Source organism: Micrasema longulum, unplaced genomic scaffold, assembly GCF_059751315.1.
Source record: "Micrasema longulum isolate JH-2025_06_02 unplaced genomic scaffold, ASM5975131v1 h1tg000281l, whole genome shotgun sequence".
Classification (NCBI taxonomy): domain Eukaryota; kingdom Metazoa; phylum Arthropoda; class Insecta; order Trichoptera; family Brachycentridae; genus Micrasema; species Micrasema longulum.
Genome location: NW_028277485.1, coordinates 1457726 through 1470348, shown reverse-complemented (window position 1 = coordinate 1470348; position 12623 = coordinate 1457726). Strand labels below are relative to the sequence as shown.

At 31.0% G+C, this 12623-nt stretch overlaps 1 protein-coding gene and 1 long non-coding RNA gene across 10 annotated transcripts in view; one reads left to right on the top strand and one right to left on the bottom strand.

The window, feature by feature from the left end:
- The window catches only part of trio (trio Rho guanine nucleotide exchange factor), a 492673-nt gene that overhangs the window by 164642 nt on the left and 315408 nt on the right, over window positions 1–12623 (top strand). The window lies entirely within an intron of this gene.
- LOC148282878 (uncharacterized) lies at window positions 9527–12326 on the bottom strand. Its single transcript, XR_015822003.1, has 2 exons — window positions 11530–12326; window positions 9527–11378 (listed from the first exon to the last, which is right to left on the bottom strand). It is a non-coding gene; the product is annotated as an uncharacterized LOC148282878 (long non-coding RNA).

Below are 12623 nucleotides of genomic sequence, written 5' to 3'. Positions count from 1 at the left end.
GCATAGGGCACTACATGGATACAGTAAATGCAGCGCATATCGATCATCTGTTTCACGAGGGTAAGGTTATCAGCCTTACACATCAGGTGCCAGTCCAAGAACATCATGTATTACATGTGAATCCACCCTTTTCATCAATATTTTATGAGCAAACATGAAAAAGGTTTCTTTTCTTTATTTGAAGAAAAATAGATTTATATCAAATTTTATAGCTCGAATCTAAATCTATTGGAAAAAAGCACACCATTACTTCAAAACGCGTTTTTTATTTTATTTGCTTCTCATTTAATGGAGATCTTTCTAGGAATCAAACCCGGAACATCGGGCATTGTAGGCAAACGCGCAAACCACTACACCCGGGGGACTTATTTTCACTTGATTTATTTATCATATTTATATAAGTACAATCGAGTCTAAACCGTGCTAAAAATGGAAATCTAGTTGTGGTTGAACTGGGATCAAACCTCGAATCTCTGACCCTACGACCCTCTGAGTCTGCGACAACACCACAAATATGTTTTTTTACCTTTGTTTACCATGTTCAGATGAATGTACTGGATTCGACTCGCGACAGGGTTGATTTCTATTTGTCATTGCTTAATATTGTCTTATATACCAATGTTTCATAGATTTTCTGGACTGGTGATCAATTAATGGTCGAATTACGCTTCCGTTTTCATTATTAACCAAGAACAATATTTTTCTTTGTTAATTCGGTAAAATTTTAGTAACTCATTTACTTTTTTTAGGGTTAATTTTCAAATAATGATGTTTCTCACTAATTAGCAAATCTTTACATTATTTACCGCAATATACCTAACTACCTACCCACTATATATACGTTAATGTTGAATTTTTCAAAAGTAATATTTGTTTTCTTATGATTTATTAAAATATTTCAATTTTGGAGAGCATTTTTAAGGAGTTTGAAATAACTAACCACTAGGAATAGGAATTAAGTTGTATTAAGGTGAATCAATAATCATGGAAGCACAACCCGGTTCAAAATAAATTGAAAAAAGAAATTGGTTTTTGAATTAATTCATTTTTAAGACTTTTATTTTGCCGAAAATATCGATTATATTTATCCGAATCCAATAAACTCTTCGATTAGAGTTTATACACTCACGCTTATTTTTATAAATCACTCACATCAATTGGAGCAATGCTGAATTCTTATGTATTGATGAATTTTTCACACACTTTGCAGATATTTTTCTTTTTCTTTTATTAGTAATTTATAAAATTACAATAGGTACAGTTTCAGAATAATCTTAACATCATAAAAAATACATAAAAGTATTTAGTTAATTATAAAGGTAATTTGGTTTAGAAAATATGTTGTAAAATTATTTCAATAGTTTAATATTAATTTTAACAAAACTCCATCGTAAAGTTCTAATCAAATTGGCCATTATTAATAATATTTCAGTTTCAGTGCCGAAATACGGCTTATTGGCAAAAAAAATGTTCATAATTACACAATATATCTTCTCTTATATACATTTTATTTACTTAAAATTAGTGATAAAAGAATAATATCTGATCTGTTTTTTTAATTATAAAGTTGTAAATAATCTTTTTGATGTTCCTTATTTCGTTAAATGTATCTGTTTATGTGCCTAATAGTCCAATGAGGCATCATATTTATTTTAGATATGTTAATATATCTTAGTCAAACTAGTTCATTAATTCTCTGTTCCCGAGAATACACTCTCTCGAATAAACACACTTATAACCAAATAAATATATGTATTTGTTATAACTTTATGAAACTTCAAGAACCATTTATTCTTAATTTTTTTGAACAATAATTGATTTTCTAGTATTTTCATTTGTGTTTTAAATATATACTTTTTACATTTTTACTTGTCTTTATCTTATTTTTTAATTGTTTATAACCTGTGTATGTTATGTAAAATCTCTTTGGGCGTTAGTAAATAATAAATAAATTATTGCAGTACCAAAAAAAATCATAAAATAATAATAAATACTTTACTTGTAAAATTGCAAGGATGTAGTATATTACTAACGGTTTAATTGGATACATAAAGACCTGTTCTAAAACTTAATATAAATCGGTAATAATTGTAAAGGTGTGACTGTCAAATAATAATTAAGAAATCGCAATGATTCGTAATTTGAAAAAAAACAAAAAATAAACTTAATAAAAAATTAAGCTCCGAAAAGTTTGAATATAAAATACCAAAACTGGGTTTTAAGGAGAGTAACAGGTTAAAAAAATATGAATAAAACGAAGAGATGAGGATTTGATTTTGATAATTTTATTTAATGTATTAACAAATTATTTATTTGCATTATGTAGACTCAAGTCCTAACTCCACGGCACTGACGACTTTTGCTAAGGTGAGACGAAAAGAGTAATTATGAACTTCAGCCCTACGGGAAATTGGATTCAAAAAATGTTTTCGTGCGCGCAGTAAAAATTAGAGCATTAATTTGTACCGCAAAATTTCTTGAAAATGTACGAAAAAAATACTATGAAATATTTTTATACAAATGAAGTAAATCAACCGATGATAAGAGAGTTTTAAAAGATATCCAGTTTTCTTACCGTAAACGGACCAATCAGCAGAACTGACAGAGAATAAGCGGAAGAGAACTTCTGACGTCACACGCGGAGTTATATTTATTTCAGAAATACAAAACATTGATAAATCGTAGCGCTGATAATACGATATACAAAAAATGAAAAAATATTTTTTTGCTTAGTTGTTTAATAGTTTATTAACAAATATAAAAACACCCACTGAACTTCCTTATTTTATAACAAACAGTATTCAAATATATATATATACATATTATACTTAAATCATAGTATATGGAAGCCTGATTTAAGTAATCACTTTATTAAATATGCCGTATAAAGTGATCACTTCAACTTTTAACCAACTGTTCGCTAGCACTCCTAATGCCTGGATTTTTATAATTCCACATTTTTTTACGTATATATCGAGATTATGTCTATTTAAATAGTCATTTGCCTTGAAAGGATGCAATATTTACTTTCACCTTTTGCGTCGGAGAGAAGAAATTACATTTTAACATATTCGTTTGAGAATAAAGCAATGAAACGAAAGCGTGCAGATATTTTTTTCCTGTGATGAAATAAATTTACATTATAGTAATTTTTCCCTTGGGTTTTGTAAAGAAATGTAATATTTATTTTTAAACTATTTATCTTCCAACCACTCTTGTAGATTTAGAGTGAGCTTACAATATAATATCCTTTTACTTGTGCGGTTTTGAATTTCCAAAGTAACTATTTATTTTATGAGTAGGGATAATAAAGAATGCATAGCGGTCATGCCATGTTTCATCTGCCCATTTTGGAATATTTCTTAAATTATGTTTTTTTTTTGTTTTAGGTATGTTCAAATTCGTTTTTTCATCAGTAAAGCGGTTATCAACAGCTATGTCGTCTAAAGGTTTGTATAAACTTTTTTTTAAAAATACAATCAATTTTTAGGCAGAAGAATAACTTAACAATATTTTTTTATAAAAAGTATTTTTAATTCTAATAAACTGATATAAAAACAGTGTTGATACAAAATAAAACGTAATAGATACAGACTAACAAATTGTAATATTCCTATGTACGTATAATTAAATGTTATGAAATTAATGTTTGGTTGATATTTTAATTTACAATAACTAAATCGGCATTGTGGTGTAATAGTCAGCGCGTTAGCCTACCATGCAAGAGGTCACGGGTTTGATTCTCGGCATGGTTAAAATAAAATGTTTATTTAAGAAAAGGGGTGTTTTCACACTAGAATATTTCACAGTCCCCGAAGCTTAAGACTGATCATCTTACCTTCATGTAGCAAAAATGATCAAGATACGCTGCGATTGGTGTACTCTTACTGACATTACAATTGGCAGGCTGGTTCTGCTAGCGGGAAGATAAAACAGCTTAAGCTGCCAATGTCTAAGGTAGTTACATGAATGAAAAATAACCTCCATTACACCTAAGTTGATCGTAATACCACGGATCAATCGGAAAAATACGCAGTTACTGCAGCCGAGCATTCCCCGTGCGAAGTCTGACGGGGACAACCGCGGATTCGTACTTCTTTAATTTAAGATGCCTTAAAAAATAGACCAATGATACTTAAATCCACAAATTTGGAATAACCAGTTATCGGTTTTATCGCTTTCGCGACATCTATATATATTAGCGACAAATATATATTTTTAAAGTCATTAGAATAACCTTATATAAACTCTTGTATTTAGTATCTACCCACTAACACTTGGTAAAAAAGTCGTTTGGTCAAAATAATTTAATTTGATTACCATAATATAATTTTTCGCTTTGCTCTATTGGATAAAAAAACGTTCAAAACTTTTGGTTCGGTTTAACGCGTAACGGATGATTTTGGTTTGCACTTGCAATTTTCAACCTGAGTACCTACGGCTATTTTTATTGCTGTAAACTGTAGCTATAGATCCCAACTAAAATCCTACTTCTATAGACTATCATACCCTCAATTTTAAACCTGGAAATATAATATATCACTTTAGTTTAGTTAGAATGTAAGTTTAGATATACAATTGTAAAGCGCCCTTGAGGTGATTTTTTTACAAAAATGGCGCTATATAAATCAGCCAAATATTATCATTATTTTTAACTTCGCGGTTGATAATCATATAATGGTTTTTGTCCGTAAGGGCGACTTTATCAGCCAGTGACGTTTTATTACTCGAAGGTATATCCATACTGTTTTCGTATAGTTACATGTTATTTTATGATAAAGATACCAGTCTCGAAGATGTCGCAAAAGTGATAAAACCGTTCACTGGTTATTCCAAATTTGTGGATTTAAGTACCACTCTTCTAACTTCTTACATTTCTTTAATAAATAACAATGAACATCGAACAATGAAATCGACGTCTTAATAACGCTTATAAATCTTTTTTAAAGATGAACAAAAGCGTTCTAGATATTTGACTGTGATCTGTTATTATTTGGTTTAAGGTGATTCGAAACGAAAATATGAAACTAATTATTCATAGACGGCGCTTTTATCATTTTTTATTGAAAAATGCCATTTTTACGTTTATTTTCAATGGAAATTTTACAAAACTTGGTTTGCGGAAACTTTTCACTATAATGTTTGTAGCAAATACCATAACAATATTATTTAGGTCCTTTTCACAAAATGGTGTACAAAACAAAAAATAAGATAAGTAATTTTTGGTTTGTACACCATTTTGTGAAAAGGACGTAAATTATAAAAAATGATAAAAGCGCCATCTATAAATAATTAGTTGCATATTTTCGTTAAGAATCTCCTTGAGTAATCAGTCGGTAGACAAATTGCACTGTAACTTTCGCCATTCGTGGCTTGTTTGAATTTGGTAGGTCTATTTTTAAATTATGGGACTATATTTATAAATTAAAAGAGCTTTATTTATTTATACTTTATCTAATTCTTATAGTAATTATTTAACTGTTTCAAACTTTGTTGTTCCTTTGGTGATTTTAGAACGCTGTCATTTAAAATTGATGAAAAACGAATTTTTAAAAAAAACTCGGTAAACTGATGAAAGTAAGTCATGTTTGTATACTGGAAACGGAGATTGCTAGCTGTTATTGATGTGGGCTCCTGGGGGAGTGAGAGCAAATGTTGCGTACTTGCCTCACTTACTCAGTTAAGTAAACTTAAAATGTAATATGCATTTCAAATGATTAAGTAAATAAAAATCTGAGTTGTAAAAATATAATTTTTCCAACGTTTTCTATTGACATTTCTTTATAGAGTTATTTATTGATAACGGAAATGGGGAAAGAACATTTCCCTTATTTTAGAATGCGTGTATAAACAATTGGCCTCGTGGTGTAGTGGTCAGCGCCCTTGCTCACCATGCAAGAGGTCTCGGGTTCGATTCCCGACATGGTTGACATGAAGTATTTATTTTAAAATGCTTTTTACGCTAGAATATTTTATAGTTTCTCTACTGGCATCTGAAGCGTAAGACTGATCATCTTACCTTCATGTAACAAAAATAATCAGGATACGCTGCGGTTGGTGTACCAATGATGTGCCCTGCCGTCGGGATGTGTCGGATTATATTCGACTGTACTCGGGTGAAAAATTTGCACAATTAGAGATATTGGATTGTAGTACATTCAAATAATTAGTATTGTATTTCCATTGTCTAACAAAAAAAAACTTGACTAACTTTGTGATTCGTTGACTATAGTTAGTAGTTCTGGGATCTTCGTCTTATATTTTTGTAATTCCTTTGTAATTGATAAGTTTCTTTAGCGTACATTGAAGAACCGTAACATAATATAAGTTATATATGTATAACAAAACAACGAACCAAAATGCGCTAAAAAAAACAAAATTACCTGTTAAATGTATGCCTTTTATTTAACTGTGTATTTTATTTAACACTTATAATATTTTTATGAACTCGTAAGGTTCAACAAAGACTGACTTTTACTTTATTTCAATAAGTTTGGGTTTCGGAAGAAACTAGAACAGATACCGACATTCAGGACTAGTATTATTTATTAATGTCAGCCATGTTGGGAATCGAACCTGAGACCTCTTGAATGGTAGGCAAAATCATGCTAACCACTATACCATGAGGTGAGCGACTGTTAATTGAACGTAGTTATGCAGAAACCAGCCAGCCATAGAAAAGTGAAACTGGCATAATATCACTTTTGTGAAAAGGGTGAATAATTAAATCTACACGACAATGATTAAATAAGCATGAAATTGTTTTTTTTTATAGTACAAAAAAGTATTCAATTATGTATGTATGACAAGATTTAATAATTTTTAACGTATAGTCGCCCACACAACCTAAGATTTTCATATTATTGTATTGATCATATAATTGTATGTTTATATGAGGGTACTTAATTGTAAAGAATCACTTTATTCACTCTTTATAATAGCTTTATAAATAATTTAATTGTGTTTTAAAGGAATTTTAGTATTTTTTTAAAGTCTGGCTAACACAGCCTAAAAATATGCATTCTGCAGAAAACAGACAGATCCAATAATGAATGAAACTTCATACAAACTCTGAATATATGAGATGAAATTAATTTTCATGACGTTTTGACATCGTGGAATTTTCAGAAGGTTTATTACAGTTTTTCGTATGAAAGCGACCTGGCTGTTTTAGCCAGAATATAGAATTGACCTTCCTGATCTTGATGACACTAATATCTCATGTTTTCAAAATTGCTGGCTGCTTTCTGCATAATTACGTTCAATTGTTCAGTACGGCTACCAGTTCATCGAATGAATTTCCGTATTCGGATTTTCATTCGAAAGAATAGCACTTTCTTCCATTCGAATGGTTCTTTTCTAGAAAGTCGACCTTTACGTTTCCCTAAAGCTAGATTTACTATTCACGTCTGAGTTATCTCAAAGTGACATCAGTCTTTGTAATATTATGCTCCATGTGGTATGTACGTAGCAAAGCTTCCGTTCTTTGTGAAATATTCACTCGGATCTTCTTTATTGGTTCATTTCATGAAACTGTTTTGCGCTCTACGCAATTCGTATCAGTGATGGAATTTTTTATTTAATTTTATTAGCATGCGAAGCATTAATTCTCATCATTTGAAATGCTGGTGCATATATTAATGCTAATTTGACATTTAATGCGTATTTTGATTATCTATGACGTGAAGGATTAAGTTGATTTTTTTACCAATGAATCTACCTTATATAAAACGAGTGGATTAGAAAATGTGTTCTATGGTTATGATAGTTTCCATCTAACATGGCTCAGCCTGTTTTAAGATAGAGATTTTAAGGTTTTAAATTATAAATAGTTATATAATAATATAACAATAACAAAAAAAAACAAAACCGCTTAATTATTAATGCATAGCTAATCAAATGTAGGAATATAACAATCATTATTTTATCAAAATAACGTATAAATGTGCTATGAATATGTGATGTTTATTTAACATAAATAATATGATAAAATATATGAAATAAAAAACATATATAAAGTAATGTAATATATAAGAATATGAATAATATGTGAACAAATCATATAAACTAATGCGTTTGTTAATCTACATATATTTTTCAAATAAATATCTGGCTACAGTATTTATATTTATTTATTTATCTATACTTTAACATTGTTTGTATTCTTTTTTTAATTCAGAATAATGTTCCTTCACTGGGGTGTCCCGTGCCGAGGGAAACATTTTACAAAATGTGAAACATGCCTTAGATTAGCTATTTAACAAAGTTAACTTAAAAATAACAATAAAAAAACTAAATAATCCAATTAACCTAATTATCATTAACATAATAAACAATACAAAACTAAAATAATCATAAAAAACATAACCAATTTATATAGACCAATAGAACAAATTTCATTAACAGTACACACATTTTACCTATTTGGCTTGATCCACCCATCGATGCGTGTGCAACCCACCTCCACTATCCATTTCTTAATAGCAATTTTATATTGTGAGAACTTACTAATTGTCTTTATGGATAATGGAAGTAGATTGTAAACTTTAACCGAGTAGTAGACCAATCCTCTTTGACCGAAGGTAGTATTTTTAAAATATTTTTTGCAGCATCAGGGTGGAATATCTAGCAACTCTTGTATTTGTAACGGAAGATAGAGAATAATGTTTACGTGCGCATAGTAACAAAGCTTTTACATAAAGTTGTTTTATAGATTTTACATTATATGTGTAGTTATTTTTATTTTTAAATTAGTTTTACATTTTGAGTCCTTTATATTTGCCATTAAATCAATTAATATTCTTGGAGCAATTACATAATATTATTTTTTTATCAATGGAGGTTGATACAAGTGAGACCCCCATTAAATTTTATATTTCAGGATTCTAATTTCGAAAGCACTCGTCCATGATTTTGGTTAAATTTTTCACGCATAACTGTATTCGTCGTTCTCCTGGACTAGAACAAAAATTGTTTTCTAAATTTTAAAATATGTATATCTAAATATTTTCTTTACCAAATAAACTTAATCTACCGTCCGGTTTCAGAACATGATTGTTCCTTTGTTAAGGTTTAAAAATAATAAAACAAACAACTAAACCATCACGCCGTTTCCACGTTAGAGTAGGCAGATAGGATAGAACGCCACATCTCTCTATCTTTGCATACAGATCTCACTTCCTCTACATTCATACATTTTCTAATGCACGCGCGCGCCGATTATTCCGACTTTTGACAAGTCCATCTTCAAGTATTTGTTGGATTTGGTCATTCCGTGTCTTTCTCGGTCTTCCTTTATTTCTGCATCCATCAACACTCGCATTGTAAATATTCTTAGCCGTTCTTTCACTGTCCATTCGCTCTACATTTTAAAATTTCACCAAATAAAAAATATGTTCTTGCAAAAACTATCATCATCATTTCTTTTCTGCATAATGGTGCATATGGCACTGCATTGGTACACCAATCGTAGCGTATCTTAATCATTTTTGTTACTTGAAGGTAAGATGATAAGTCTTACGCTTCAGGTACCAGTTCAGGGACTATGAAATATTCTAGCGTAAAAACACCCTTTTAAATAAATATTTCACATCAACCATGTCGGGTATCGAACATGAGACCTCTTGCATGGTAAGCAAACGCGCTGACCATTACACAACGAGGGCAACCATAATTTGCTAACGTTTGTCCAAAGTTTTATGTTTTTTGTCGGTAAAAGAATACGGGGTGGATAACGGTCTATAGTGTATTCTCCTTATTTGTTTTCTCTTTTATTCCTTCGGTTGAACGCGAACAGAAGGAGGTGTCGAAAATGCTTACTTTCGTCTACTTGACATTCCATTTAGAAGGCTTGTAATTAAGTAAAATATATTATGTGACGTAAAAGTAAACACAATTTTTCATAGAGCAGAAAAATTTCTTTCGAATGACGTAGGTATAACATTTACCATTTTGTTTCACCTTTGGTGCTCATTTTTAAATAAATAAAAAAACGTTCTAGTTTTAATAAATATTTAATGTCTTTTATTGCTTCTTCTTCGTTTGGTAAATGATCGGGACACTGCAATTGTTGTTCTAATTCAGCGAACTATGCACCATTATTGGGTGCGGATAAGGAATCGCCGACGACCTTACCACTACACTTTGACGGACCGATTAACCCGTCGCTGCCAATTCAGCGATTTACTAATAATATTAAATTCTATTTCCAAAGCACTTTGGCTAGATTGAAAAGGTAACGATTTATATCGGCGTTTAAAAGATTGGTGTTTCTGGGTTAAATTAATTTTATTTTCTTAACATATTGCAACAGAGATGGCGAACATTTTATATATATATTTTTTAGAAGCATTTTCAGGGCTTATGTTCTATCATTGGTTTTATTTACCCGGCCACTTCACACGCTGCCTAACTTTCACCATTCTGCCTGTTCGATTATCTGTATGTGTTCGATTCTTCCAACTGTTGATTTTTGTGGATTTATAAATCTGAAATCAGGATGCAGGTAATATATGATGCCGGTAATATAATTTGACTTAATTATTACACCTACATACTAAGCAACGCCGGACAATATGTTTAGATTTATATGCTTCTAAGGGGTTATACTGAAACAGGTAGATGAATTTGTTTATCTTATAAGTATGTTTACTAGGGATGGAATGACTGAGATACACATATATTGAAAGGAGGCAGAGTGCCGGGAACAGAGTGAACGGTTCACTTCAACACAAATCAACCTTGGCAAATAAATGTTTGTCGCGGGAAGCAACATTAGCAGTTCACAATGGAGTCCTGGTCCCGATCCTCAGGTATGAGAGTGATGTACGGTACTGGAAAAACGAAGCTTAAAACAGGCAGAATGCTGTTGAAATGTGATCTCTTAGACGAATGCGCGATTGGTGCGCAAACGTCGAGATCCGTACATTATGTAATAAGCACTATCGACAAAATCAAAAATTGAGCTTAACGGTGGTTTGGACATGTTGAGCGAATGGACAACGAAAGAAGATGTATAAATGTAGAGGAAGCGAGATGATCTGTATACAAAAATACAGTGGTACGGCATTCTTTTCTCTCTGTCTAACCTTACGGGGAAACGGCTTGATGGTTTGTTTGTTTGTATGCTTCTTATACCAGTTAATCAACAATATTTGGAGTTGGTCCAAATGATAATAGTCAAGGCTGGAATCCGCTCTCTAGGGATTGTTGAACAGCGTTTAAAGTGACTACTTCAGCCAGTGACAGATCATAAGCCCTGTAAATGCCTAGACTTACATATTTCCCATACGAAAATGTTTTCCCTCTCTTTTGCAACAAATTTTAATCTTGATAACAATTATCACTAATTGTATTTTTCTAAAATTTTGACTAACTAACTAACTAACTAACTAACCATCACGCCATTTCCCCAGAGGGGTAGGCAGAGAGGATAGAACGCCACACCACTCTGTCCTGGCACACTTCCTTTGCTTCCTTCACATTCATACATCTTCTCATGCACGCACGTCGATTATTCCGACTTTTCACGACCTACTATTGATTTTTTTTTCGGTAGCGTAAGCTCTAGATAACAAAATCTGCGAGGCGTAAAATTCTTTCGTAAGAATTTTTACGCGATGTATGAAGAGAGGTGTTAGAGAAGCTTTTATTAGGGGTGGCTTTTCTAGTCGGAAAACGAAGTGCCCTACGTCATTACAAGTAAGCCTAGAGTCAATTCATTAGGAGAGTCGTATGTACTCACAATGAAAAATCCATAGGAGCGAGAATGGGAATGAAATTATATTTCCGACGTGCAAATTGATTTTCCCCTCTGAACATAACTAATAACTTACTACTTCTTCTATTAAACTATAGGAAGAGCCTATAATAAACATATAAGGCTTTTAGAAACGGTTTAAAAACTAATTATTAAAATCATACTTCATAAAAATTCAACTTTTCACTCCAACCAATTATTTCAGGAAACTGAACGTTTGAAGCTACGAGAAATCTATTGCCAGCCATGTCTCAAATATGTTTATACATTTATTCCCTAAATTTTTTTATGGATCTATTTAATGATTTATTGAAAATCCCTTTTTGTAAATCCTGACTCGGGCTAAGACACTTATTTTTCATGGCTCCAAATCTGTTCAATGCATTTCATACGGATAATATGATAGAGATTTAATATTTGAATTTATTTCGATTTAATTTTTTGTTGAAATTATGGAAAAAAAAGACATTTCTTTCTTTTCTTGATTTTAAACTTCAAAACGGCAAAGGACTGTCGTAAATATTCTTTTCGATCCACTTTTCGTACACTTACAAAATAAAAAAATAAACGCTAGCCATTTTAAATTTGGTAACGTATCCAAAATAAAATGCTTTTATTGGATTTAATTCTACTTTTATTTTTTGAATATACAAGAGTGTATAATGTGATGCGTTTCGTCTTGTTTTGATAATGATCGATTGATAATAGATTGATTTGATAATGATCGATGAAGAGTTTGGTAATGTCCTAACAAGACGAAACGCGTCACATTATACATTCTTGTATATTTAAAAAAAGTAGAATAAAACCAATAAAAGAATTTTATTTTGTATACCGAACCAAATTTTAAAATGGAATTCTTCCT